The 26,597-nt window shown below is 46.3% G+C and overlaps 1 protein-coding gene across 15 annotated transcripts in view; it reads right to left on the bottom strand.

Moving 5' to 3' along the window:
- SVIL (supervillin) overlaps positions 1–26,597 on the bottom strand; it is a 244,879-nt gene that overhangs the window by 96,022 nt on the left and 122,260 nt on the right. For all 15 annotated transcript variants that reach the window (XM_029236869.1, XM_029236871.1, XM_029236875.1 and 12 more), the window contains one exon: positions 5,027–5,084. The gene's annotated coding sequence lies outside the window, so the exon portion shown is untranslated. The remainder of the gene's footprint in view (positions 1–5,026; positions 5,085–26,597) is intronic.

Raw genomic sequence — 26,597 nt, 5'->3', positions numbered from 1 at the left:
CTTGCTTCGCACTTGCTTCGCACTTGCTTCGCACTTGCTTCGCACTTGCCTTCTACAGGAAGCCATCCCAGGTAGGAGCTATAGCTTCACAAGACCCTCTGGGGTGTGACCTCCTGAGCGCTGTGCCGGTGCAGGCTTAACAGCCGACTCCCTCCTCCGCCCACCCTGCCCGCAGCCCCGCAAAGCACCTGTTGGGCAGCATTGGCTGGTGGCGTGAACACTCCCCTCCCCTGGCACTGCCACTCTTCCAGCTCCCCCGTGGCTCAGTGACGGGGGCACACTCTCTGGGGGAGGGGTGCGAGCCAGTCCCAACACCCCGGGAACTACTGCCAGCCTGGGCTTCCGGATCGCGAGGCCGTTCGAGGCTTTGCTCAAGCGGCAAGAACTGTACGTGAGGCGCACATCTCGCTCAGGCTCCTACACTGTGTGCCGTCGCCCCAAGACTCAGTACCCCCAAGTTCAAGGTCTCCGTGGGGACGTGCCTGGAGCTCGGCGAGACAGAGCTGCTGCCTCGCAGGAAGGAAACGAACCTAGGGAAACAGGAAACTCATCTTCCGCAGCGACACGATCACCTCTGGAGAGGCGGCAACAGGTCTGCAAACACACCCAGCGCGAAGCCGACCTTCCCTGTTGACGGTCCCCTGTCTGTGCTTGTGCCTGGCAAGGGTGCGTGTCCACAGAGGCCCGAGGGGAGACTGAGGAAGTGCTGTGCGTGCCATGTGAGGGGGCGCGTGGATTACCTACATCCCATACGTAAGTTAAATTAAATTTCAAGGATCGCCTGCACATTCCAAAATATGGCCATCCCGTCTTCCTAGAGCCAAGCTCATCTCAAACCTTAGTTATTGCTTATAAATGTGGAATGGGAATGGGTGATGAGTGCCACGTTCACATCAAGAGTCTTGAGAATGAGTAGTCTTTGTAAACCACACTCCAGTTGGCTTGAAGATCCTAAGACACCTGCTGAGGTCAGAAACTAGGAATTAGCCCTGACTTCTCAAGAGTGAATCGTAACGCAGTGACAGTTCTCAGGGTTTTTATCAGAGGTATGATGTAGTCTAAACCTAAAAATTTAAACAACTGCAGAAAGGTACCCTACTTGAGGAATGGCACGCTATTTTAACTGACTGTTTAAATGCTTGGAATATCCGGAAGAAGTTCTGTACTGTCTTTGGGAAATGAAAATCTCAGGGAAAAAATCCTGTATTACAATGAAATGATGCAGCCCCTGAAATAGTCAGCTCCTGTGGCCACTAACCTTGGGGTACAAATGTATTATCTCATATTTTCAAAAATAAACATGTGTGCTTCTACTTTTCCCCTTTCATCTGCTCATCAAAAAGCTCAATGAAGCCGCTAATAAAGACTAAGAAACTACCCCCTAGTTAAACATTCTGCTGAACTTTTACAGAGTGGGGTTCACAAGCCATCACCCTACACCCCTGGCTTCACGCGCACTTACTTTCTTGAAACAAACTACAAATGTGTTTGTGCCGATGGGAAGGACAGCCTCTTACAGGTGGTCAGAAACCAGTGGAAAACCAGGAGCACATTAGGAAAATCTCTCCGGCCTCCTCGCGTGGTTCACTGTAAATGCTGTTTCCGTGTGAATTCTCACCTCTCCTGCTTCCTTCCATCCTGGCTGAGTCCTGCTTCTGGTCTGGGCCTCAGTTTAAGGTTGTTTCCTTAAGAAAGAACCCTCTGACCCAGTGTCTGTCCCACCAGAGCCGAGTCTATATTACGCACCTCTGTTATTTTCTCTCGTGTCATCCTGTTTTCCTATTTACAGAACATATTACAAGTGTCTCACTTTAAATTACTGATTTTAAGAATATTTTTAAAAAATCAATAAACGTATAGGGAATGAATGAAGGAATGGCTCCAGTAAAATATTTCAGATGTCTAGTATGACTCGCTCTGAAGTGTTTTACGTACACATTTTATACACTGCTGATGTGATGGGGCAAAGAGCGTTACAAATACTGAGACTAATTAGAAGGGCACGTATTCAATCACATCAGTTATAAGCTTGCTTTCTCCCTCCCTTCCTTCCTTTCTTCCTCTCCTCCTTTCTTCTTTAGAATAACATATAATTGGGAAAGCATCTCTCCTTATTACCTTTGCCCACCTGGCATGCACGTATGAAAATATGTGTATGTTTGCCTGCGTATGAAGTATTCCATTTTTCAAGTCTCCACCTTCGAGCTAAACTTTTCTTATTGGAATCCACATGTCATCGTCACATTTTGTTCTTGCTTCTACTGCCTCTCTCTCCTGTGTTCACCAAACGGCTGCTAACTTCTGAGGAAGTAGATGAGCAGGTCGAACGAATAAGGAGGATGGGTCGGAACCAATGACCCTGACTTGAGATTGTCACAGAGCTGTGACTGACACAAGATCCCCCAAATCGACGTGGAACCAGGTTTTGAAAAAGGTCACGTCTCTGCCCTGGACTTTCGACGCCTGAGGGTATGAGGCAGCAGTGAAAATGCTTGCAAGACACGCTGGTAAAGAAGTATGGACTCTTCATGAATGAGTCACCCCTTCTGATCACCACGGCCGGTGAGACACTTACAAAGGCCGCCCCTACCCCAAAGTCCTAACAGCACGTCCTCTTGCTTTTCTGAATCGGAGGCACCCAGAGCAGCCTCACTGGTGGGGCCCATCCTCAGCTCACACAACTGGCGACTCCAAACCTAAGCTTCGGATGCTGGGTTGCTTTCTTCCTCATCGTCACCCACCCGGGGACCAGGGGTCTCTGCCTGGACAACCTCTGTGGGTCTTGGTGGGTTGCCACAGCTCCAGGTGGGATCCTTTATTTCAGCATGAAACTATCTCTCCATATATAATGAAGACATGCTACAGTCTTCATTTTTTGGAATTATAATTTAAAAAGCTTCTAGTATGAAGAAACACCTTTAATATGTCCTATTTACCTTCATCTCCTCTGAAATGGAGCTCACTCTTCATGACTAATTATTTTCATGCTTCTAGCTCTTTCCGTCTGCTTCAGTAATCTAAAAAGAGCTTGCCCTTTGCTTCCATGATAATTTTTTTTTAATGTGTCCCATTAACCTACTTAAATGCCCAGCAATAGCAACAAGGGGAAATTTTATTAAAGTGAGAGCAGGATATTCTGCTGTCATTACCTCCTATCTTTTACACAATGTGGGATACAGTATTACAGTAACTGTTCAGTATCCACACAGTGAAGGGCTCCCCGACATCTGCTCACTCTTCTATTGCAGTTTAAGTTACAAGATAGATGAAATCCATTACCTCATATTCTCACCTCTGGTGTCTGGGTGACTAGATTTCTTTGAAGGAGGCAGGTTCTTGTATTTCCAGCCCAGTTTACACTTAGGAGCATAGCAAGGGGGCCACTGTTTTAATAGGTACACGTGAAATAACACCATTTTAGAACGGCTGTGTCCTCTGAGTCCCTCTCCACTGAAGTGACTGACCTGCATTCATAGTTCATACTTCTCCTTCCCAACTCCCTTCCTGTTGTTCCATTCTCTTAGTCACTTATTAGGTCTATTACAGCTAAACTATCCTGCTAGGGACGTATCGGGAATGAAGCTGCTGTGGTCTGAATGTTTGTGTTCCCCCAAATCCATAGGTTGAAATCCTGACACCCAAAGGTGATAGTATTAGGAGGTGGGGCCTTTGGAAGGTGATTAGGTCATGACGGTGGAGCCCTCATGAAAGAGATTAGCGCCCTTATAAAAAGAAAACCAGAGAGCTCCCTGGCCCATTCCACTAAGAGCAGATATAAGAAATCAGCAGTGGGCAACCAGGAAGAGGACCCTCACCCCACCACGGTGCACCCTGGTCTTGGACTTCCAGCCTCTGGATGTGAGAAATAAATTTCTATTGTTTATCAGCCACCCAGTCAATGGTAGCCTGGATGAACTAAGACATAAGCCTTAGCTTCTATTAAAAAGATGGAGAAGATGAGAAATACGGGAGATTGTGTCAAGCACCACAAGAGTGAGATTTCATGAGTCAAGTAAGACAACCTTACTGATAACTCTGCCTCCCCACCTGACGCTAAGATGTGCACGCAATTCATCAAAGCTTTACCCCGTCCAGTGCGTTCACAAGGCCAATGCTAACATTTTCAAATGCAGAGCCAGGCTCAGCCTGACGAGGACAGTGGTGACACAACTGTTTATCCCGATGCTACTGAAATACAGACTTTTTAAGTAAAGAAACGATGTCTTACGTGACACATTAGGAACAAGCACATCCGTGTGGAATGAGGGGTAGATCTGGGTTGGGTCCTTCTAGCATAATCAAGTGTATGTTGAAAGCCACACCTGGCTGTGTAAGAGATAATTATTTTGTGCCTCTGCTTGAAAATCTCAAAACCTGTTAGGGACAGCGATGTACTAGGAGGCACCTGAGATACAGCTGCCTTGTTTGGTACAAACTTTAATTTTTGTATTATCTCATATCAGTTATGACGTACTGCATCAGGTAAATCAGATTAGCACCCATAACATCCTGCAGCCAATGGAATTGAAGTGCAGAAAGGTTAAGAGACCAGGCAGCAAGAACTCACCTGGACAGGGGAGTTGGGTGGATGGGTGGAGGGAGGGAAGTAAGGGGAGAAGAAAGGGCAGAAGGAAGGGAGAGAGAGAGGAGGAACAGGCTAGATCCTTTCTTAAAAAATGAAGAGCTCCCTTACTCGAGGGATAGACTGCGAAAAGGACATCCCATGCTTAGAGGCAGGTGTGAGACAGAAAAGATAATAGCCCTTGACAAGTTTGTAATTATAGAGATACCAATAGCCGGTTTTGCAAATAGTTCCCATAAAAAGCATTAAACACAAAAAGAATCTTTGCTAGCCGAGTGCACTAAGTCAGCTCGCTTCGCATGTTTTAACGAGTCAAACTCTGGGGAAAAAAACATTTTTTTTTCCAAACATTTAAAACTCATGAATTAGGAATGTAGGAGAATAATTCCAAAAGCTCTTACAAATCTTCAAAACTTAAGATTCCTTGAGCAAAGACTACTTTACCTTGGAACTATTCTTTGACGCGGGAATCCAGCAAGGCTTAAGTTTTTCTTGTTCAAATCTAAGGGGAAAGAAATAATATAAGATTGAAATACCCACACAGTCAGTTAAGACCAAAAGAAAACACTCCAATGGGAAAAAAAATTCTTCAGCCTCCCTTTGAGAGCATTTAAGAAAAAGGAAACCATGAACCAGAAATATGAATACAAAAAGGACACCTTTATGAATCAAATTCCACCACATACATTTTACTTAGGCAAGTTTTTTTGGTTTTGGTTTTGGTTAATAGTAGCCAAGATACTCCATGGGTTAAAAAAAAAAAAAATTCTGGCATAGTTCAATGCTATCATTTAAATTCTCCATGGCTACAAGAGTAACTCAAAGCAATTAAATACTGAAAAACATGGATATTATCCTCAGGAAAAAAAAAAAAAAAGGAGCGAAAAAAATTGAACAATTTTGGTCCAGGTAACCAGGAAGGTTGAAAGTCATCACTGCCTGATCTATTTGAGATGCTTTTAAAGAATGCATGGTGGGGGGCAGGCACGTGAGGGGTTGATGAACGGGGGGCGGGAGCACTTCAGGTGTGTTTTTATTGCCTTCATTAAGATCTAAATAATAACAATACATCGAATTCGCCACTTATTTATTTTTGAAGACAAGACATATATTATGTAAAGACAGCTGGTAACAATCCCATCCAGCAAAAACACACATTGAGTGAGCTGGTTAATGAAAACCTGGCACAGACAAATGTACAGCCAGCCTTGGGTAAGTAATCTGTTTTACAAGTTTTGGCATATAGCAACCGTTTGTCCACCCAGAAAACCACAATTAGACCACTTACAGAAATTCTTTCCCCCGTGGAAATTCCTTTTACTGTTTAATATTTGGGGGCAGAAGCTTGAGGAAAAGGAGGTACAAGATATACCAGATGCCGACATGTCATTAGTCATTAAAATACACCCTGAATCCCGGAATTTGGAAATTCCGACCAACTAGAGAAATACAATAAAATGAAATGTATATTGCCAGTTAAACATCTAGGCTTTTCTGCTAATTACACAAATATCTTTGTGTCGCATTTAGAAAAAGAGAACTCAGTTCGAAAAGCTATCAAAGCACAGGGAGATCAGCTTGGTGCTTTGTGTCGACCTAGAGGGGTGGGATAGGGAGGGTGGGAGGGAGGTTCAAGAGGAAGGGGATATGGGGACATGTCTATGTGTATAACTGATTCACTTTGCTGTACAACAGAAACTAGCACAGCACTGTGAAGCAATTATACTCCAATAAAGATGTAAAAAAAAAAAGCTATCAAATACTGTAGAAGAAAATTCCTGAATCTGATGCCTCAACTGTTCAAATCACTTCCTAATCGTGCATTTGGGCTAGAAAATGCTTTTATAGACAATGGTTGAATTTCCAATGTGTCATTCAAGATAACCTAAGCATCTCCTTTTGGTTCAATCAGTGAACTGAATCTGAGATGTCACTTCAGTAGTTACACTGAAAGCACATCTTTTCCTCTGGGCTCAAAAGGAAGCCACTAAAAAGACAACATTTTGTTCCAAACAGTCTCCCATGAAGATTTCGTAAAAAGACAACTGCCTACTGGAAATAATTTAGTAGATATAACATTTGGTTTAGAAAAATATTGTAGCGAAAGTACAGCACATCCAGAACTTAATCCAAAGTTTGGGCATTCCAATTTAATCTGCAGTGTTTCCTCCATAAAGGCTTTAGTGGTTTAGCAATATCTTTAACTTACAACAGAAAAAAAAAAAGTCATGTTTCTCAGCAATCACAAGATAAGCTAACTTATAAAGTCAATGAGACATTTAAGGTATCCTTTGAGAAAACCACAGAACCGTGTAACAGGGGCATCCAAGATAAGATGGAGAATGCAAGACGTTCCCGACGTTATGAAATAGACACTTCAGTGCATTTTGCATTTCTCTTGCCTTACCTTGTTTCTCAGAGAACTTGAAAGCTCCCAAGTAGCTAGAAATCCCTGGGCTTCTGAACATGGTTGCACACAGAAAGTTCAGGGACAGAGCCTGCTCCACAGCTAATTCTCAACCAGCCACGGCCTGCGGCCTTTCTGAGCAAAACTAGGTTGAGCTTTTCCCAGCGCAGGGCTACAGCAATCAGGCACTGGTGTCCTTGACAGTATAGTAAACGCAAAGCAAGAGACTGCAGGCTAGAAGAGCTCAAACCCCGTAATCAGATTACAAGCAGAAATTAGGCCTGTGGATGCTGAAATAGACTGGATTCCAGGGATGGGACATTTATGAGGTTACTACTTCAAAGCCATGGGCAAATCACAGCTTCCACTTAGGAGACAATGCCGTAACCTAACTACCATGGGGAGAGTCAGGACAACTCCTCCCTGCCTTAAAAAGAAACAAACAAAAACAAAACCATACAAAGCCTCTCAATGTACTGGGAAGAAGGGAAGACTCCTAACTATTCCCAGGCCGCTCCGAGTCTGGCTTTGGCTAAGTTCAATGAAATACTTTACCGAACAGGGAGCCAAAATCCCATAGTTAAGAGTTAAGATTATGAACAACATATGAGTGAAATTGTGGGAAAAGAAAGGACAGATATTACTAGAGGTTCAAAAATTTTAATTTGAGACAGAAGCTCTTAAGAATTACTTATTCTACTGACCCTGTTTATTTTACTTTTGAAAAGAGCATTTTTAAATTTATTTATTATTTATTTATTTTTGGCTGCACTGGGTCTTCACTGCGGTGTGTGGGCTTCTCATGTTGCGGAGCACGGGCTCTAGGCGCGCAGGCTTCAGCAGTTGTGGCTCATGGGCCCAGCAGTTGTGGCTCATAGGCTCTAGAGCTCAGGCTCAGCAGTTGTGGCACGCAGGCCTCAGTAGTTGTGGCTCGCGGGCTCAGTAGTTGTGGTTTGTGGGCTCTAGAGCTCAGGCTCAGAGGTCGTGGCACACGGGCTTAACTGCTCCCCGGCATGTGGGATCTTCCCAGACCAGGGCTCGAACCCGTGTCTCCTGCATTGGCAGGTGGATTCTTAACCACTGCGCCACCAGGGTGTGAGAACTTCAGTTTTGTAGTAAACCCAAACCTGCTTTAAGGACATTTTTTAGAGCAGGTTTGGGTTTACTACAAAAGCGAAGCTCTCACATACTTCCCACCCCACGTGTGCACAGCCCTCCCCATCTTCGACATCTCCCACCAGATGCTGTATGTTACCAAGGGTGAACCTTGGTAACACTGATACATCATAATCATCATAGTTTAACCGCAAGGTTCACTCTTGGTGTTGTACATTCTATGAGCTTGGACAAACGTACAATGGCACGTACCCATCGTTTTCTCTGCCCTCGAAATCCTCTGCACTCTGCCTGTTCATCTCCCTCCCTTGGAGACCACTGATGTTTTTATGTCTCCATAGTTCTGCCTTTTCCAGAATGTCATAGAGTTGGAATCATACAGTACGTAGCCTTTTCAGATCGGCTTCTTTCACTTTGTATGTAGTATGCACTTAAGGGTGCTCCACGTCTTTTCATGGCTTAACAGCTCATTTCTTTTTTTTTTTTTTTTCCTGCAGTACACGGGCGTCTCACTGTTGCGAACTCTCCCGTTGCGGAGCACAGGCTCCGGACGCGCAGGCTCAGCGGCCATGGCTCACGGGCCCAGCCGCTCCGCGGCGGCATGTGGGATCTTCCCGGACCCGTGTCCCCTGCATCGGCAGGCGGACTCTCAACCACTGCGCCACCAGGGAAGCCCAGCTCATTTCTTTTTAGTGCTGAATAATATTCTGGATTATAACTGGGTGTAGCACAGTTTATTTTTCCATTTGCCTACTGAAAGACATCTTGGTTGCTTCCAAGTTTGGGCAATTATGAATACAGCTGCTCTAAACATCCACTGTAGGTTTCTGTGTAGGCTATACATTTTCAGCTCCTTTGGGTAAATACCAAGGAGTGTGATTGTTGGATTTTATGGTAAGAGTGTGTTTAGTTTTGTAAGGAGCTGCCGAACTGTCTTCCAGAGTGGCTGCACCATTGCGCCCCCCCCCCCCAGCAGCGACGAGCGTTCCTGTTGCTCCCCAGCCTCTCGCCAGCATCGCGTGGTGTCAGTGCTCTGGTTCTGGCCACTCTGATAGGTGTGTCGTGGCATCTTACTGTTGCTTTCATTTCTATCTCCCTGATGACCTATGATGTGGAGCACCTTTTCAAGGGCTTATTTGCCATCTGTATCTATTCCTTGGTGAGGTGTCTGTTCAGGTCTTTGGCCCAAATTTTATTCAGTTGTTTGTTTTCTTATTGTTGAGTTTTAAGAGTCTTTTGTATATTTTGGATAACAGTTCTTTATCGGATGCATCTTTTGCAAATATTTTCTCCCAGTCTGTGGTTTTTCTAATTCTCTTGATATTGTCTTTCCCAGAACCGAAGTTTTTAATTTTAATGATGTGCAGCATATCAATTATGTTTTTCATGGATCGTGTCTTTGGTGTTGCATCTAACAAGGCATCAGCATACCCAAGGTCATCGAGGTTTTCTCCTAGGTAATCTTCTGGCAGTTTTATAGTTTTGTGTTTTACATTTACGTTTATCATCCATTTTGAGTTATTTTCCATGCCGGGTGTAAGGTCTGTGTCTAGATTCTTTTTTTTTTTTTTTTTTACATGTGAATGTCCAGTTGTCCCAGCACCGCTGGCTGAAGAAACTATGTCTGCTCCATTGTTTTGCTTGGGAGTCTCTGCTCCTTTAGGTAAGTAAGACACGACTCCCTGTATCTGCCTGTATCGCTAATCTTAGAGGCAGTGGTTTGCTCCTCCCAATTCTTATGGACCCAAGAAGAATTGTTGATTTTTCAGTCTGTTCAGCTTTGTACTTGTTGTTGGGATGAAGTGGTGACTTCCAAGCTCCTTACGTGCAGAACCGGAAATGCTGGAGTCTGCTGTTGATTTTTAACCACAACGTGTAGCTGGTGGGGCTAAGCAGTGATAAGGCAACTCCAAGACAAACACGCAATAATTAGGGACTCTGACCATCTGACAGCCAAAAGGAGCACTGAAGAGAGCCTAGGACAGTCGTCTCCTTCACAAGGTGAGGAGGAAACAGAGGGCTAGAGAAGCAACTTGTGCTGGGTACACACTTGCTGAGTGACGGAGCCGTAGGGTCCTGAGGGGAGGGGTGGGATGGAGACATGATTTGCCCCCATTCACCGCCACCCCGCTCCAGGAGGCAGCGACCCTGAGTCGGTCCATCTTTGTATGTTTAGTACTGAACACGTACCTGCTGCATAGCTGGCCTGCAGTGGATGTTTGCTGAACGGTCATAGGAAATAATGGAATACTCTTTTCCTAAAGGCTAGAGGTGCCATTCTAAAATGATTTGCGTTGAATTTATATGCTGCTTTCAAGCCAGACTGATTTAAAATGATTTCTAAGCGACAGACTTCACGTGGAAAGGAAGACTTATGCGGCAAATTCATTAAGGCGCGGCAACGGAAGGCACACTGGCCACTCCATGGGGCAGCAGTGGCATTTGGCATTTTCTCTTTACCGCTGATCACTCCAACTCTCCTAAAGTTGGGATGAAATGGCAAATAGGGCAGGTGAAGAAAACTCAGCAAGGAACAACAGAAGCGCTCTGGATAATCGAAGCGAAAACTTTATCGTCAGAGCATGGCTAAAGGAGGAGAAAGAAGGCAAAGGAGCTGTAGGAAAAAGAGGAGGGGGGACTGTAGGAGCAACTGATTCTGAAAATGAATAATTAGATAAGATGGAATAATGTCTGTATTTATAAATAACCCTTGGTAAAGAATTTAATTTATAAAGCACAGTATTTACATTCCTGAAAACTACTCTTCCTATAGTATTCTCAATTAGAATTATCCTAAGTGACTCTAAGTGTTTCTTTCGAATTATTATTATGGAATAATTCTGGCTTAAATTTTTTAAATGCAATTCCAGTACAGAATAAAAGGAATTTGGATATTCTCTTTAAATTGGTCATGGGAACTTCCTAGGATGACTTACCTCACCCATCAGTTAGGATACAAAGCACACATTTAAATACGGCTTCATGGTTAAAAAGAAAAAGCACAAAAGTCTTTATTAAACTACGGATATGCAACTTGACCTATTTGAGTACCCCATCCATATGAAACCAAAAAGGACTACAAAGAAAGCTACATCTTACATCAGTAGAAAGTGGCCATGGAATTTTTTCATTCACTCTCCAATAATTAGAAATAATATTATGAATAATAATATAATAATTATATATTTAATAATTGTTATGTTATTTTAGGCTGGCTCTTTCACACAGGGAGCTGCAAAGTAGGCAACCGTTTCCTTACATCATTTTGTAGGTGAACATGTTCTATTGATCTGAAGAGAAAGCTGTAAGTTGTGACTGTGATTTTCTTAAATTTCAGGGAGAAGATATCTTAATTTAAAACTGTGATGGTGCTGTACAGTAAGCCCCCTACAAACGAGCGAGTTCTGATCTGAGAATGCGTTCCTAAGTCCGATTTGTCTGTAAGTCCAACAAAGTTAGCCTAGGTACCCAACTAACACAATCAGCTATACAGTACTGTACTGTAATAGGCTTATAATACTTTTCACGCAAACAATACATAAAAAACAAACACAAAAAATAAACATTTTTAATCTCACAAAACAGTACCTTGGAAAGTACAGCAGAGCAGCACAACAGCTGGCACACGGGGGCACGTTCGCATCTTTGAAAGTTCGCAACTCGAACGTTCGTGTGTAGGGGAAGTACTGTATTTCCTTTCCAGCAACATCACTGAATCACTGGTGGTACACGAGACACACACAATTCTCTGCCACTAGGTCCACTGAGAAACACTTCTTTTCCTTTTTCAAAGCACTAAAATCTGCAATACTCAGAAGCAATTCTTTATGGAAGTAAAATATTTTATTGGATGTTTTTGAAGTTTTAATCTTGACATTAAAAAGGAATGAAGCCAATGCTTAAGCTTCCGGTAGATGAGCATGCAGAAAAGCTTTGGCACAAGGGGCATCAATGTGTGAATGGGAGGGGCGGAGGGAGGTCGCCATCGCAGGCCTGGGCACGTCGTGTCACGACGCGTGGGTGGTGGCTGGAGGGGCGCTAGATGACCAGGAAGGACTGCGGATGGGCCACCAAGATGCCGACGTCCCACAGTGGAATCAGTAAGACAACTGAACAGGCCTTGGTAAACCCAAAATCTTGGAGTCTGGGAAAACTGGAGCTGAAGAGGCCTTTCTGATCACTTGCCCTTCTTTTTTATTTTTATTTTAAATTTTAAAAAAATTTTATTGAAGTATAGTTGGCTTATAATGTTGTGTTTGATTTCTGCCGTACAGCAAAGTGATTCAGTTATACATATACATACACTTTTTTTCATATTCTTTTCCATTATGGTTTATCCCAGGATACTGAATATAGTTTCCTGTGCTCTACAGTAGGACCTTGTTTTTCACCCATTCTATACATACTAGTTTGCAACTGCTAGCCCCCAAACTCCCAATCCATCCCTCCCCGCCTTGGCAACCACCAGTCTGTTCTCTATGTCTGTGAGTCTGTTTCTGTTTAGTAGAAAAGTTCATTTGTGTCATATTTTAGGTTCCACATAAAAGTGATATCATATGGTATTTGTCTGTCTCTGTCTGACTTACTTCGCTTTGTTGATAATCTCCAGGTCCATCCATGTTGCTGCAAATGGTATTATTTCATTCTTTTTTATGGCTGAGTAGTATTCCACTGTGTGTATATACATTCCCTGCATCTTCTTTATCCATTCCTCTGTCGACGGACGTTTAGGTTGTTTCCGTGTCTTGGCTATTGTAAATGGAGCTACTATGAACACGGCGATGCATGTATCTTTTTAAATTACAGTTTTGTCCAGATATATGCCCAGGAGTGGGATTGCAGGATCGTAGGGTAGCTCTATTTTTAGTTTTCTGAGGACGCTCCATGCTGTTCTCCACAGTGGCTGCACCAGTTGACATCCCCACACCTGCCTTTCTTTTTGCACAACGTTAGAGTACTCTCTCAGGGCCTCACAGCTCGTGGTGTGGCAATGCCACGCTGGAAGTCCACACCCTCTCACTCTCCCCAGGATGAGTCCCACATTAGCCTGGGCACAAAAGAACGGGGGCCACTGCTATAAACTCGTCCTGGACTGACGTCATGGTGTCCCCCAGCCCAAGAGCCCGGGTTGCCTTAACTGGCAAAAAGATCAGTCTGACCCCAAGAAGAGGAGGCAAGCCAGCTGCTGGCTGCTTTTTACAAATCTCACATGATTTCCTGGTCTGGTTTTGGTGCCACAGATGTTCATCGAGACCAGGGCTGTTGACTCCAGACATGAGTAACTAGGGCATATCTGAGACCCAAAGCAAAGACGGAAGCCAGTGTGCCTGGTGTGGGCGAGTGTCACGAACCAAGTAGGCGGCTGGTAAGTCTCTGACTTCTCCTCCCCTTCCCAAGGCCCTCACCTTACGGCAGAAGGACAAGGTACAGATGTTATTAGCAACTTTGAAGAGTGTATAGAACAGCGACTCGGGAATTCTACTTCTGGAAATGTACCCAAGGAAGGAGGAGAAGGATAGTTACCACAGTTGTGTTTATACACGTATAAAGCTGGAACCAGCCCACACAGGGGGCCGTGGAGAATGGGTAAACAAATCACACAAGAAAACCAGATCTGAAACTCCACTGGTGATCTGAACATTTTTCATGATATGTGAGATACACACACACACAGACCTTATCAGAAAGACAATAAACATCCCAAAGCATTAATTATCTCCCAACTCAGAGATAACGCTCTCCACGTTTTCCCCTCTCTATTTCCAAAGTTTCCACAATAGGCATGAATGGCTTCTATAATTACCAAAACAATTAAGCACAAATAAAGATGAAGGTAATAGGTCCTTCTGAGATCCCAAGGCTTAGAGCTGGCCTAAAAATCCAGGGCAAAATCATGGTGGGAATTGTGCCCGTGGGCCTATGGCACAAGGTCAAACCGCCCGTTCCTTCTAAGCCTACTGTAAGCATTTCTTGGCTATAAATAAAGCTGACCCAGAGACTGGCCAACGCCCTCAATGACATGCAACACAGGCTTTCTCAAACTTGACCCCGGGTGGGCCCTCCTTGAGACTCCTTCTAAAGTCGTCTTGTCTTTCCTGAAACGTGAGGCTATTACGGGGAGCATGAATATGGGTGCTGGGGGAGAGACAGGAAGAAAAGGTCCAAGATTCTCCAGGGATGTCTCGTAATGGGAGAACCCAGGGAGATGATTCTTGTTGTACAGCTGTGGACAATGTCACTAGGCGGCCAGGTAAGAAGGGTCACCTCCTCCATTGCCAAGGTCCAAAGATAAGGTGTCGGATGACAAAGGATCAAGGTGGTAAACCCTGAGGGAGTGTGCTGCGTGGTCACGGCTGTGGCTAGACCGAGGGGCCGGCGGTCCTGTGGCGGGTTCTAGCTGAGGACATTCATGCGTCCCCGCAGGACAAGGGGCAGCTGTTCTTTGGGAGTCATCACCATGGTGGACGAAATGGAAACAAAGCCAGTGAAAAGGGAAAGAGCCAAATACCCCAAATGGCAACTAGCCATTTTTCTACCATACCCGGTGGGATGATGGGCAGAAGCTGGGAAGACCTGGCTAGCTTGCTGACAGCATGGTGGGGTGGGCGCAGTGCTGAGTGCTCTAGGGCAGCGGTCCCCAACCTTTTTGGTTTCGTGGAAGACAATATTTCCTTGGCCGGAGTCACGGGGGGGAACGGTTTCGGGATGATTCAAGCACATTACATCTATTGTGCACTTTATTTCTATTATTATTACACTGTAATATGTAACGAAGTAATTATACAATTCACCATAGTGCTGACAGGAGGCGGTAACGCGAGCGACGGGGAGCGGCTGTGGATACAGATGAAGCTTCGCTCGCTCACCCGCCACTCACCTCCTGCTGTGCGGCCCGGTTCCTAACAGGCCAGGGACCGCTACCGGTCCATGACCCGGGGGTTGGGCACCCCTGCTCTAGGGCGCTAACTCATGTGGTTCTCTCTAGGAGATCCTACTAGTAACGCCCCCTGCAGATGAGAAAACTGAGATACGGTGTGATCTGGGAGAAATATGCAAGCCTAGATTGACCCTTTAAAACGCATCTCTAAAGGCAAATCAGCCATTCACTGGGCAGGCAGCCAAAATACAGAGGCGAGGTCATGACTCAGCGAGAAAATGATGCGGACGCACCCTGAACACTGGAACATGTTATTTAATCCATGCAGGGATCTACATACTGAAAAGACCTGCAGGTATAGGGCACAGGGCTGTGTGATGGCACCCTGCGTCTCTTACTGTGCTCCCTGAATTGCAACTGGGGCAGCCCCAGACCACAGGAAAGTGACCTGAAATTTAAGGCAATACAGGCCGGTGTGCAATGGTGACTAACAACTGTCCGAATACACACTGTTGTGAGTTATCAGTGCATTTCTAAAATTGAGAAGCGCCACACGATTTTAATGAAATCTACCATAAGCTACTAAAGTCGATGGCTGGGCTGACATTCCAAAGTGAAGGATATACTTTTACAGCCTACGAAAGGAGTATTCTGTACGCTAGCAGCAGCTGTAAATGGTATTCTCATCTTCCTTAGTGGATTTTATTTATGTGCACAGACTCTTAATCTGGGGCAGAATTGCCGGCCATGAGGTAATCCCATCAGCGGGGAGACCGTTTGGCCCCTTCCATTTCCCTTTTATCACATACTGGTTATTCATGCATTCCAGATGCCTCATTTAGTGTGCACTGTGAAATGCTCTGTAAATTTTCGTCAGTGGTAATATTTAGGGCAAGTCTGCAAATAAAATTTGGTGTTGTGTGATTATGTAAGGTAATTTAATACAGGCCACGTATGCAGAGATGAAAAGGCAAAAGTACTTTCAACAATAAGAAATATTACCACTCAAAGATATTTCTTTATCAGATGTGTTGAAAGAACCATGCCAGGTCTTGCCATATTCAAGAATTCTTTTTTAAAGAAAAGGCCTATTGCAATCCCTCAAAAGACTTATTAACGCTTTACATTAAACGTTCAAACAAGTAATGTTAACATTTGTTGTGAGAATTTAATCATTTGAACTTCTGGCCGATTCTGAATCTACAGCTAGTGAATCTTGCTGGAAAACGATCCAACGAGCTTAGAGAGGATAATCAACTGTTTCTCAGAGCAAGAGAAAAAGAGACAAAGGTCAGTTTCGTGTTTAAGATACACAGACAGTGGCATATTATTATTCAGCCTTAAAAAACGGCATTCTGACACATGCTATGAACATGCGTCATAGATGCACCTTGAAGACCTCATGTTCAATGAAACAAGCCAGACACAAAAGGACAAACCTTGCATGATGCCACAGAGAAGAGGGAGAAGCAGAAGAGTCAAGTTTATGGACACAGAAAGGAGAGTGTGGTCACCAGGAGCTAGGGGGAGAGGATGCTGGGGAGTTCGTGCTTAATGGAACAAATTCAGTTGGGGAAGAAAGAAAGCCCTGGAGGTGGATGGTGACGATGGCTGTACGACAACGTGAATGTGCTTAAGGCCACTGAACGGTGCCCTTCAAAATGGTTAAAGTGGGGGACTTCCCTGGTGGCGCAGTGGTTAAGAATCTGCCTGCCAGTGCAGGGGACACATGTTCAAGCCCTGGTCCGGGGAGATCCCACATGCCGCGGAGCAACTAAGCCCGTGCGGAGCAACTAAGCCCGTGCGCCACAACTACTGAGCCCGCGAGCCACAGCTACTGAGCCCACGTGCCACAACTACTGAAGCCCGAGCACCTAGAGCCCGTGCTCCGCAACAGGAGAAGCCACCGCAATGAGAAGCCCGCGCGCCGCAACGAAAAAAAGTAGCCCCCGCTCGCCGCAACTAGAGAAAGCCCGCGCACAGCAACGAAGACCCAACTCAGCCAAATTAAAAAAAAGAAAAAAAATTTTTAAAAAAGGTTAAAGCATTAAATTTTGTGTTACATATATTTTACCACAATTTTTAAAAATGTACACTGTAGGTAAAGCACAGACAGATACAAGATGTAGGCAGGTGCTGGACATCCAGGGCACAGTTCCCCTGAAGGGCAGGGGACCAAAGACGGATGCTGACCTGGATCGGGGAGACACCAAGGATGTTTCTGACCCATTAGGGCACCAACACACAAAGGGCCCTTACGTGGTGATGTGACGAATAAACAGACACTTAGGTGTTTACTGTATAAAATCTGAAGCTATCTCCTAGAACATCATAAGGTGTAGACACCCTTTCTTCAGAGCAGCAGGGGCCCAAGCCCCATCTCACTGAGGGGACACCCCATCACGGGGGAAGGACGCGGACATGGTTACAATGACCCAGGAAAGTCGGAGAATGCCGATCGCTCAGTACTCACTAGTGGATGGTTTTCACATGAACAGAAAGCTAGGAAACACTGGATCATCAGATGGGAGAATTTTCTAAGAGTCCAAACATCCAGATGGCAGACAAGTAAACATGTAAAATCCATGTTGATATCTGATAGATCCTAACTGTTCAGAGTCACGCCGGAGTGATTTGAGGGAAACAGCTCTGGGTAAAAGAACTTCTGGGCTTCCTTGTCCTCAGAAGGGCCTCTTGATAAAAGCAACACCATGGCCACCTCCACAACACTGAGTGTGAAAACCCAAGAAAAATGCAGCGATCTGCCATTCCCAGCGCCTCTAATGTTTCCCAAAGGTTATGTTACCTGGTACCCCAAAGACCTTGCCTAGAGTCTGAAAACAGGTTCCAATGCGTTTGCTGGTTGATTGGGGCCGGGGGGAAGAGGGGTGTCAGTGACACCTGACTGTTCATGGTGGCTTTTCCCTTGGCAAGAGTCACCGAGAAGGCAGATCCTGTGCTCACACATTGAGTGGCAGTGGAAGGTCATGAGAAAGACGTCGAAGACGTATTCTCCTCTGCTCGCAGAATGCCTACAGATATACTTGTACTTGAGTCAGTTTCACACCTGATAAAAGGCAAATGACACCAAGCATGGGTGCCCTCAGAGTCACGTGGGGTGTTTGTTAAAAATGAAGGCCCTCCCCCATTCCCTGGAGGTCCAGTGGTTACGACTCTGTGCTTCCGGGACTTCCCTGGTGGCGCAGGGGTTAAGAATCCGCCTGCTAATGCAGGGGACACGGGTTCGAGCCCTGGTCCGGGAAGATCCCACATGCCACGGAGCAACTAAGCCCGTGCGCCACCACTACTGAGCCCGTGCGCCACAACTACTGAGCCTGCACTCTAGAGCCCGCGAGCCACAACTACCGAAGCCCACGTGCCACGACTACTGAAGACCGCGTGCCTAGAGCCCGTGCTCCGCAACAAGAGAAGCCACCGCAATGAGAAGCCCGCACACGGCAACAAAGGGTAGCCCCCGCTCGCCGCAACTAGGGAAAGCCTGCACTCAGCAACGAAGACCCAATGCAGCCCAAATAAATAAATAAATAAATAAATAAATAATCTTTTTTTTTTTTTTTTTTTAAAAAGGCTCTGTGCTTCCAATGCAGGGGGAGCGGGTTCGATCCCTGGTCGGGGAACTAAGATTCCACGTGCTGCGTGCTGTGGACAAAAAATTTTAAAAAAGAAAAAATATATATAACAGAGCTGTAATTATATTTTAAAAAAATAAAATGAAGGTCCCCCTGCCGCAGACGATTCTGAGATGGTCGAAAGTTCGGAAACCACTGGTCCATGCCATTTGTGATGTGAGGAGATAGAATCAGAGGACGAGTTTGATGAAGGAAGGTTTCTATACGGTGACTGGTGAGCCTTGCGAGTGGCGAGGAGAGGGCTGGACATGGCAGGAGGAGGAGGGGACAAAAGCATGAGAAATGGGATGAGAACGATGCTTAAAGGAGGTGCGAGCTTAAATGGGGCCCCATCCAGGAGCTGAGAGGGGGCCCCACCAGGCCATTCAGAGGTAGGGGTTGCAATAGAGAGCCTCCTGGATTGGGATAGGGGAATACATGTGCTGTGAAGAAACATGGGAGCTGTCACTGCAGCCCAAGCAGAAAAAGAAATGTCGGGTCCCCTTCACAGCCGGACACCAAGCTGAAATGTCACACTGCACGGTCTGCAGGTGATGAGAGAACAAACCCTCTCTCAGGAACAGAGAGGGGCTGGCCGACATCTCCTAACATGTGGCCTGTGTGCCTCTTAGCATTTCAGCCTCTGAAATGGGACTGTAGACAGTGAAATGCAAAAGCTTCTACAAACCACATTTTGGGGATTAAGAACCTCAGGACTGTGATCCCCTCCCCAACCTGGCTGCCCACAGCGCTCCTGGGGCTTGGTCTGCGTTAGACGTGACCAGCCAGCCTTCACGTCCCAGCCACTTGAAGCCGGTGAGACAGAGGTTTTTAGACCTCTGGTCCCATCTCTTCTCACACAGGATTCACTGAGCAACTACTAGAGGTCAGGCACCAGGGCGTCGGTACCGTGAATCAGTTCACAGTCTGGATGAGGAAATCACCTACTCCATCAAGGGTGGATGCTTGTACAATGGCACCACACTCCTTTTCCCCCTGGTATCTCCGACTCTTTGAAAGTTTCCCTGCTTCCTCCATTACTCCCATCAAGTACGTGCATTTGTCTTCCCAGGTACGCTACTCTTCCTGGGTCTAATGAGAGGACGTTCCACGAGCTTTAGACCAACCGAGAGCACAAGCGAAATTGAAGGAAAACAGTGCAGGGGTCCTGCAGGGACTCAGTCCCCATAACAGAGAACCGACGACTCCGTCTTCCTCCTCTTGGCCTTCAAACCACCCAGTGATGCGAGCTGAAGCATTTCCGCTGTGACAGAGCATGTAAGTAAGCACGTAACTGTGGAGCCCTAGACAAGTATAAATTATCATATGGCTTTCTACATTTAGACTGATTTGGAGTGAAATATTTACTGTGGCTCCACCGTAGCTAATCACTTATTGAGGTGATCAAGGGATAATCAAACACAGTTGGTTAAAGCAGTATAATCGATGTGAGTCAGTGATTAAGTCATTTTCCTCCTCTTTGAAAAAGGCGACACTTCCACTTTCCAAAACCAGTGACTATGCCTCAAAATCAAACACCCATTTATCATTAAAGCTATATCCATGTATTTTAAAATCAAATGGGAAAACTCAGTTGCCCACCCGCTAAAATTCTAACTTCCACATTCAACGTAACTAGGATGTCAAAGCTTCAAGCAATAGTCTCGGAACTTACGATGCAGTAGACTTTTGCGGCTTCTAATACAGAGCCTCACATTGCACGTTCTTACGGGAAGCCTCTTCCCTTCTCCCGACACCTTTGTGAGGCATAAAGAAAACATCCCCACTTGAGAGACTTCTGTGCTCCCTCTCATCCTAGACACAGTTCATCTTCTTCTCTTTAAAATTTGAAGTGCAATATACACAATGGAATATTAGCCATAAAAAGAAACGAAATTGAGTTATTTGTACTGAGCTGGATGGACCTAGAGTCTGTCCTACAGAGTGAAGTAAGTCAGAAAGAGAAAGAGAAATACCGTATGCTAACACATATATATGGAATCTAAAAAAAAAAAAAAAGTGGTCATGAAGAACCTGGGGCAAGACGGGAATAAAGATGCAGATCTGCTAGAGAATGGAGTTGAGGATACGGGGAGGGGGAAGGGTAAGCTGTGACAAAGTGAGAGAGTAGCATGGACATATATACACTACCAGATGTAAAATAGATAGCTAGTGGGAAGCAGCCGCATAGCACAGGGAGATCAGCTCGGTGCTTTGTGACCACCTAGAGGGGTGGGATAGGGAGGGTGGGAGGGAGACACAAGAAGGAGGGGATATGGGGATATATGTATATGTATAGTTGATTCACTTTGTTATACAGCAGAAACTAACACAACATTGTAAAGCAATTACACTCCAATAAAGATGTTGAAAAAAAATTTGAAGGGCAATCATTTTCCCCCTGGCCAATGAGCTTGGCATCGAGTCCCAGGGTCTTATAACGTCCCGGCAGAGCTCAGCACCAAGCTAACAGGCCCCTTTTTGAAGAGGTCAGAGGTTTATGTATTAAGAAAAGTATCTCAAAGCCACAGCCCATGCCTTGGGGGGCCAATCAGTTAAGCAGTCCACAGAGATGGAAATGGACACTTTAAACAGGAAAAGAAAAAAAAAAGGATTTCTTTAACAGGAAGGGGAAAGTCATTTCACCCTTTTCCTGAAGGACAGGAAGCAGAGGTAAGTCGATGATGACAAGGTCAAACATGCCCTCTGCCCCTGCGGTGAAAGTCCACACACAGGAGCCCAATCTGACCCCAGGGGGAGGAGAGTCCCTTGTTCACAGAGGCGGCCGGCCGGTGAGCTCCTGGAGGGAGTCACCTGAGCGGGCGATGGGGCAGCTGGAACACCTGCGGTAGGTGCCTTCCTTCTTGGTGGGTGGTCTAGCGCCTGCATCAGGTGCAGACCGGAGAGAAGGAACCGGCTTAGACCAGAGACATGAACTTGAACTCTCCTCTGGCCAATCCCGCCCCTCCCCGTCCCCCACAGCTCTGGTTCACCAGCTGCTTAAACTCAGGAACGTGAGACACCTGAACAAAAGTTTCAGTATAGAAAAGTGCCGTCTTCCCTACTTTCTAGCTACCGCATCCAGTTTTGGGGGAAAAAAAAATGCAAAAGAGAAAAGATGGACTCAGCGTAAAAAGTTCAATCAAGTTAGATATTTCCCTTGGATGCTGAGCTGTGGCTACCATCCACCAAGGCTCATTAGACCTTATTATTGAAGAGAAACAAAGAGGATGTAAGGAACGTCATTTTGGAAGAGAAATTTCCATGGAGAGGTCATTTCAGAGCTTGTCAGTCAAACCTGCATTTTACAGGGAGCAATGGAAGTGACTGGTCCAAGGTCCTATGCCCGTTTGTGGCAGCCCTAGAACTCAGGTCCCCTGCTCCCAGGACTGTCCTTTGCACGGTGCCACCTTGCTGCCCGGTGACAGCTCCCCCATACGTGACCTCTCCCCTAGAAAGACAATAAAACGCCAGCAAGATTCTGACTTGCCAGAACATCCTGGACTTAAAGGAAACCGTTAAACGTTTCCTGGTTAAGTCCATACTTCATCGAGTAAGTCCTGACACAGGACTCGACAGCACAAGCTTCACAGTAAGTGGAGCACCAGGAAAACGAGCTATGCCCCTCTGTCCTTTGGGAAGTCACCTCCTCTTTTCCAGCCACACCATAAAGTGTGTCTGCCAAGGAGCGTGCCTGTTCTGACATCACTGCCCCAGAATTAATTGAGCAGTACTAGGCCGCGTCTCCAGGGTCTGGGCTCCTTACAGGACGCAGCCCACCGCCACCCGCTGCGCTGGCCTGTCCCCAGGCGCCAGCCTTCTCGGCCTGCTGGTCTGCCTAATGAGGCCGTGTGCAAGTTGACGGGCTGGCTGGCTTTTAGGTCACCTACTGTTCACCGTACAGACTCCGAGGCTCACAAGCAAAGCCAGAGCCTACCTTTGGGCAGACAAAGGGTCACCCTTTGCCAAAGCTCTTAAAAGCCTGCCCAGTTGGTCCATTTACATAATAATAGAGCCTGCTGCCGAGTCTGCCAGCCTCCAGATCTGATGGCTTTCTGGGCTAAAGGAACTTCAGCTGGGGCCTGGGGCCAGGGAGGCTGTGCAAGGGAAACCTCTTTGCCTCTGCCTTCCCCGGGCCCCTCCAGGCTCCATCAGAGAGCGTGCACCGTCTGGCTTTGGAGCAACCTCTGTGGTGTGCATCCTGACTCTCCCAGACACCCCGACATCAAAAACAGCTGCTGACTGTCTCCAAATAGGTTGCGTGTCCTGGGTCCTTAAAAGGGGGTCAGTGGGTCAGGTGTAGGAACAACGCTTAGCATTCTGGGAAAATAAACTCCTGTATTTTCAAATAAAGAGTGTGAACTGTTAGCCAAACCACACCTGAATACCAGCATTCCTTACTTCCATTTCTGTTCCGGTCTGGGCGCCTTGGACTCTTACGCATACAAGGACGAGACCGTGTCTGTGTGATTAATGGCAGCACGTTCACCCGTGGCTCCAGTTGCCTTTTGCTTTTAGCCATCGGTCTGTCCTTCAGAAGGTGGTCCACCTGCCGGCTCACCCAAATCTGATACGTCCCCACAGAGTTTCCAACGCTACCAGAATTCCGAGTTTCACCAGTGGACTGCCGATGCGAGATAAAGAGGGGTCAGGGAGCAGGAAACAGCAAACCTGGAGGACGGGTCCCCCCCCAACCACTCGTTCACACGTGAAGCCACATATACAGCCGAGATGCTGATGGATTACGGCAAAGAGCACTAACCCAACAGCCACATCCTTCCACCCTCCCCCTTGTGCTCACGTCCAACGTGAACCTTTTCCCTGTGAACTTGGCCTCCTTTTCAATGGCTCAGAGCCCCAGTGAACACAGAGCAGCCGTCCTTTTGCTTCTCACAGGAATGGAGTTCGGAGGGGCTGAAACCAGAGTCACGAGAAACGGAGGCCTCGTCCGTGCTAAAGTGCTGGGCATGTAAATATCAGATCAAGTTTTGGTTTCCATGAATCCGGCGTTTACCTATTCAGTCCCCGGGGCGGGGGGGGGGGGGGGGGGCGGGATTCTCTAACAGAGATATTAGGAAATTCCTGTCTAGATATTCCTGGCAAAGAGCAAGAGGGCGGAGAAGGGTGATACTGAAGACGGAAAGCTTGGGAGCAGCCTTGGAATGCAGAGTTTAAGAAAGGACCATCCACCCCCATCTGGCCCTAACCTGCCTCTGCCCTCCTCGCAACCTGGACTCTGAAGGGACTGGCTCGCTCTCTCCTTTATGGCCTTGAAATCACGCAAAACAGGGGAGGGCCAGGCAGGGCCAGAGCCTGGAGGGGCGGAGAGCTGCTCTTGGATCCCCGTCACCCCTGGAAAGGGAAGGCAGCCCGAGCTGGCAACCCCTGAACCGCTTGGCTTTTGCGATTACTTTACTCCCGTGAAGCTTAATTCCCATTATTTAAGGCCCAGTGAGAGAGCCAGGCCACTGCTGCACCCACCCCCTCCTCCCTCCAGCGCCACAGCTCTGCGGCTGTCCGATTCCGAATTAGCCCTCCACCAGGGACGAGGCCATGAAAAGAAAAAAGGCGAGAGGCCTTAGCTACCGGCCACATGCTCTGTCCACCGAGACCCCTTGCAGGGAGGACGTTGCAGCAAGAGGCTGGGGTGGCCTGAATCCACCCTGCAAAAGGTTAGGAGGCCACACCTCGGGACGGTCGGAATGATAAACTGAAGGCTGGAGGAGAGAAAAAAAAGAATAAATTTCTCAAATTATCAGCCATGACTACTGAGCCAATCTCACGATTATGCTAATTAAATGTAAGGTCATAATGAGAGAAAATCCCTCCCTCCCTGTTCCTGTGACCCTGTCCTTAACAGTGGAGACACTCCCTGACCTCGCCTCCCATGGGCACTTCTGTCTTCAGCGGGTTGTCCAACGGGTTTCCACACAAGAGGTCTATTCATAGACTTGACTACGTCAGGCGAGCAGCTGACACTCGGTTTTGAAGGTATATATTTAGTCAACAGCCACGCAGCAGAACTAGAACCACTGCATTTCCCCCCTGAAATCAGCAGAGGATGCATTCTTATCAGATCTTTTCTCGTTCAGAAGAGGAAAGAACGTTCTCTTTAACATGCACATTACAGCTGTTTTGCTATTAGACCATATATACAATTTGATTGGGTGGCAGAAAGCGATTTGAAAACGATTAAGCACTAAAGCTTCACTTGCCACCTTTTCATAAAATACTTGATTTTTAAGCACATTATCAGGCTATTTTTATGGATATGTTTTTAACCTGGGCACACGCTTATCCCATGTTCAGCTCAAAATATGCAGATATAGCTTTAAACCTCCTCCTGCAGTACTGATTTACTAGTCACAGTTACCCACATCTACAAGTATCAGTTCAAGTACTCACCTCTCTGAAAAAGTCATTGAAACTGGATTCCTTAACTGCACTATGTCGTCCCCTAGTGGCGGAAAGGAGTTGATGCACTTTCCCAAGTCAATTTTACAAATACCGCTCTTCGTGGAAAGCCTGAAGTCAGGGCAATTTTGTTTATAGCGGCTTTAATGTCTCTAAGATATGGAAGGCTTAAATGCTAGCAAATTACTTCATTCAATTACTCAACAAATGTGCACTGAGCACCCTACAGACCAAGCCCTGTTCCGGAGGATACAGTGAGAAGGTTCCGTTCTAGCAATAAACAACTAAAACCAAGGTCTGACATAATGTCTCACATGCCCAGTGGCCTTTTATTTTAATGTACATGAAACGTACGTTATGTGACCTAAATATCAAATACTCTGAAACGCTACTGGTTTTGTACTGCAGGTTCAACTCCTGGACTGTCCTCCCCACCTGCTTTTACCTCCCTTCTTCCCAGGCAGGCCCAGGACTTTCCACCTGCGACCTCAGTAAGTACCTGCTGAAGAAAATGACTGTGGCCCGTAAGTACCCGTATGCAATCCAAACTAACAAGGCTTCGTGATCAGCGAAATAAAAGGGCTTTCACTGTTCCCAGCTCTCCTTATTATCAACTAAAATACCGAGAGCTAGAAAGCTGAGGTAGCTCATAAAAAAGTCACAGGTCTAAGGCAATAATACACCACAATCATATATTCTTTGGTAGATAAACGTTACCATGCCGGGGACACTGTGTCCAGAATCGCACATCTGACGGAACAATCATCATAAATTCCAAAGTGGCAGACGCTACTGCTTTATTCCTTCCATCCTCCTCTTCTTTTAAGCTGGCGGCGTCAGAACGAATGGTCCTAAACGTGTGAGTTCTTACAGAATGTGGGAACACTGGGTGTTACAGGACACACCAGGGCGGCCGAGAGCACGCTGATGCCACTTTGAAACCCAGGTCTTGGCTGTGTGAAGCCCACGCTGACACGGGGTCTTACCCAGCCGCGTGTGGGGAAACCCAGTGCTCTCTGGGTTGCTGCTGACATCAGCCCTGGGCCCAGAGGGGGGGACGGGCAGGGTACCTGCCACACCACCCATCTCTGCTCCTTTATACCAGTCCTAGGTAGCACTCTAATGCTCAGGCATGTTAAGAGGCTTCTTGGAAACAGTGCTAACGCTTTTAAGTGCCTAAGTGCCACAGACACATATTCTCTTTTTCAACCTATTACATATCTTCAGATAAGAAAATAAAGCCACTTGAATATTTCACGAGGAGCAAGAGAGTCCCTTAGGAGCATAAACTCTCACAAAAGCTGAGTCCAGGGAGATTCTCACTTCCGTCGAAATCCTACCTGAACTAACCCCAACGCTAACCCTAACCTGTTCAGCTTCTTCTTGCCAAGATGGTTCCAGTGAAGGGTGAGGATGCAGATTTCAACGTCAAGGGGCCCACGGTTCCATCTCTGACACTTATGCAGGAAGGTGGTATTCTGCAAGACCTAACACGTGATCCAACTTAACCACACACACCGACAACCACTGTTAAAATACACAGAGTGAGTTTTGTTGGGTAAAATGCTGTCT

Source organism: Monodon monoceros, unplaced genomic scaffold, assembly GCF_005190385.1.
Source record: "Monodon monoceros isolate NGI ecotype Baffin Bay Population unplaced genomic scaffold, NGI_Narwhal_1 Super_Scaffold_21, whole genome shotgun sequence".
NCBI classification, from domain to species: Eukaryota; Metazoa; Chordata; class Mammalia; order Artiodactyla; family Monodontidae; genus Monodon; species Monodon monoceros.
Note: the sequence above shows the minus strand (reverse complement) of the source record. Positions and strands in the feature narration are given on the sequence as shown.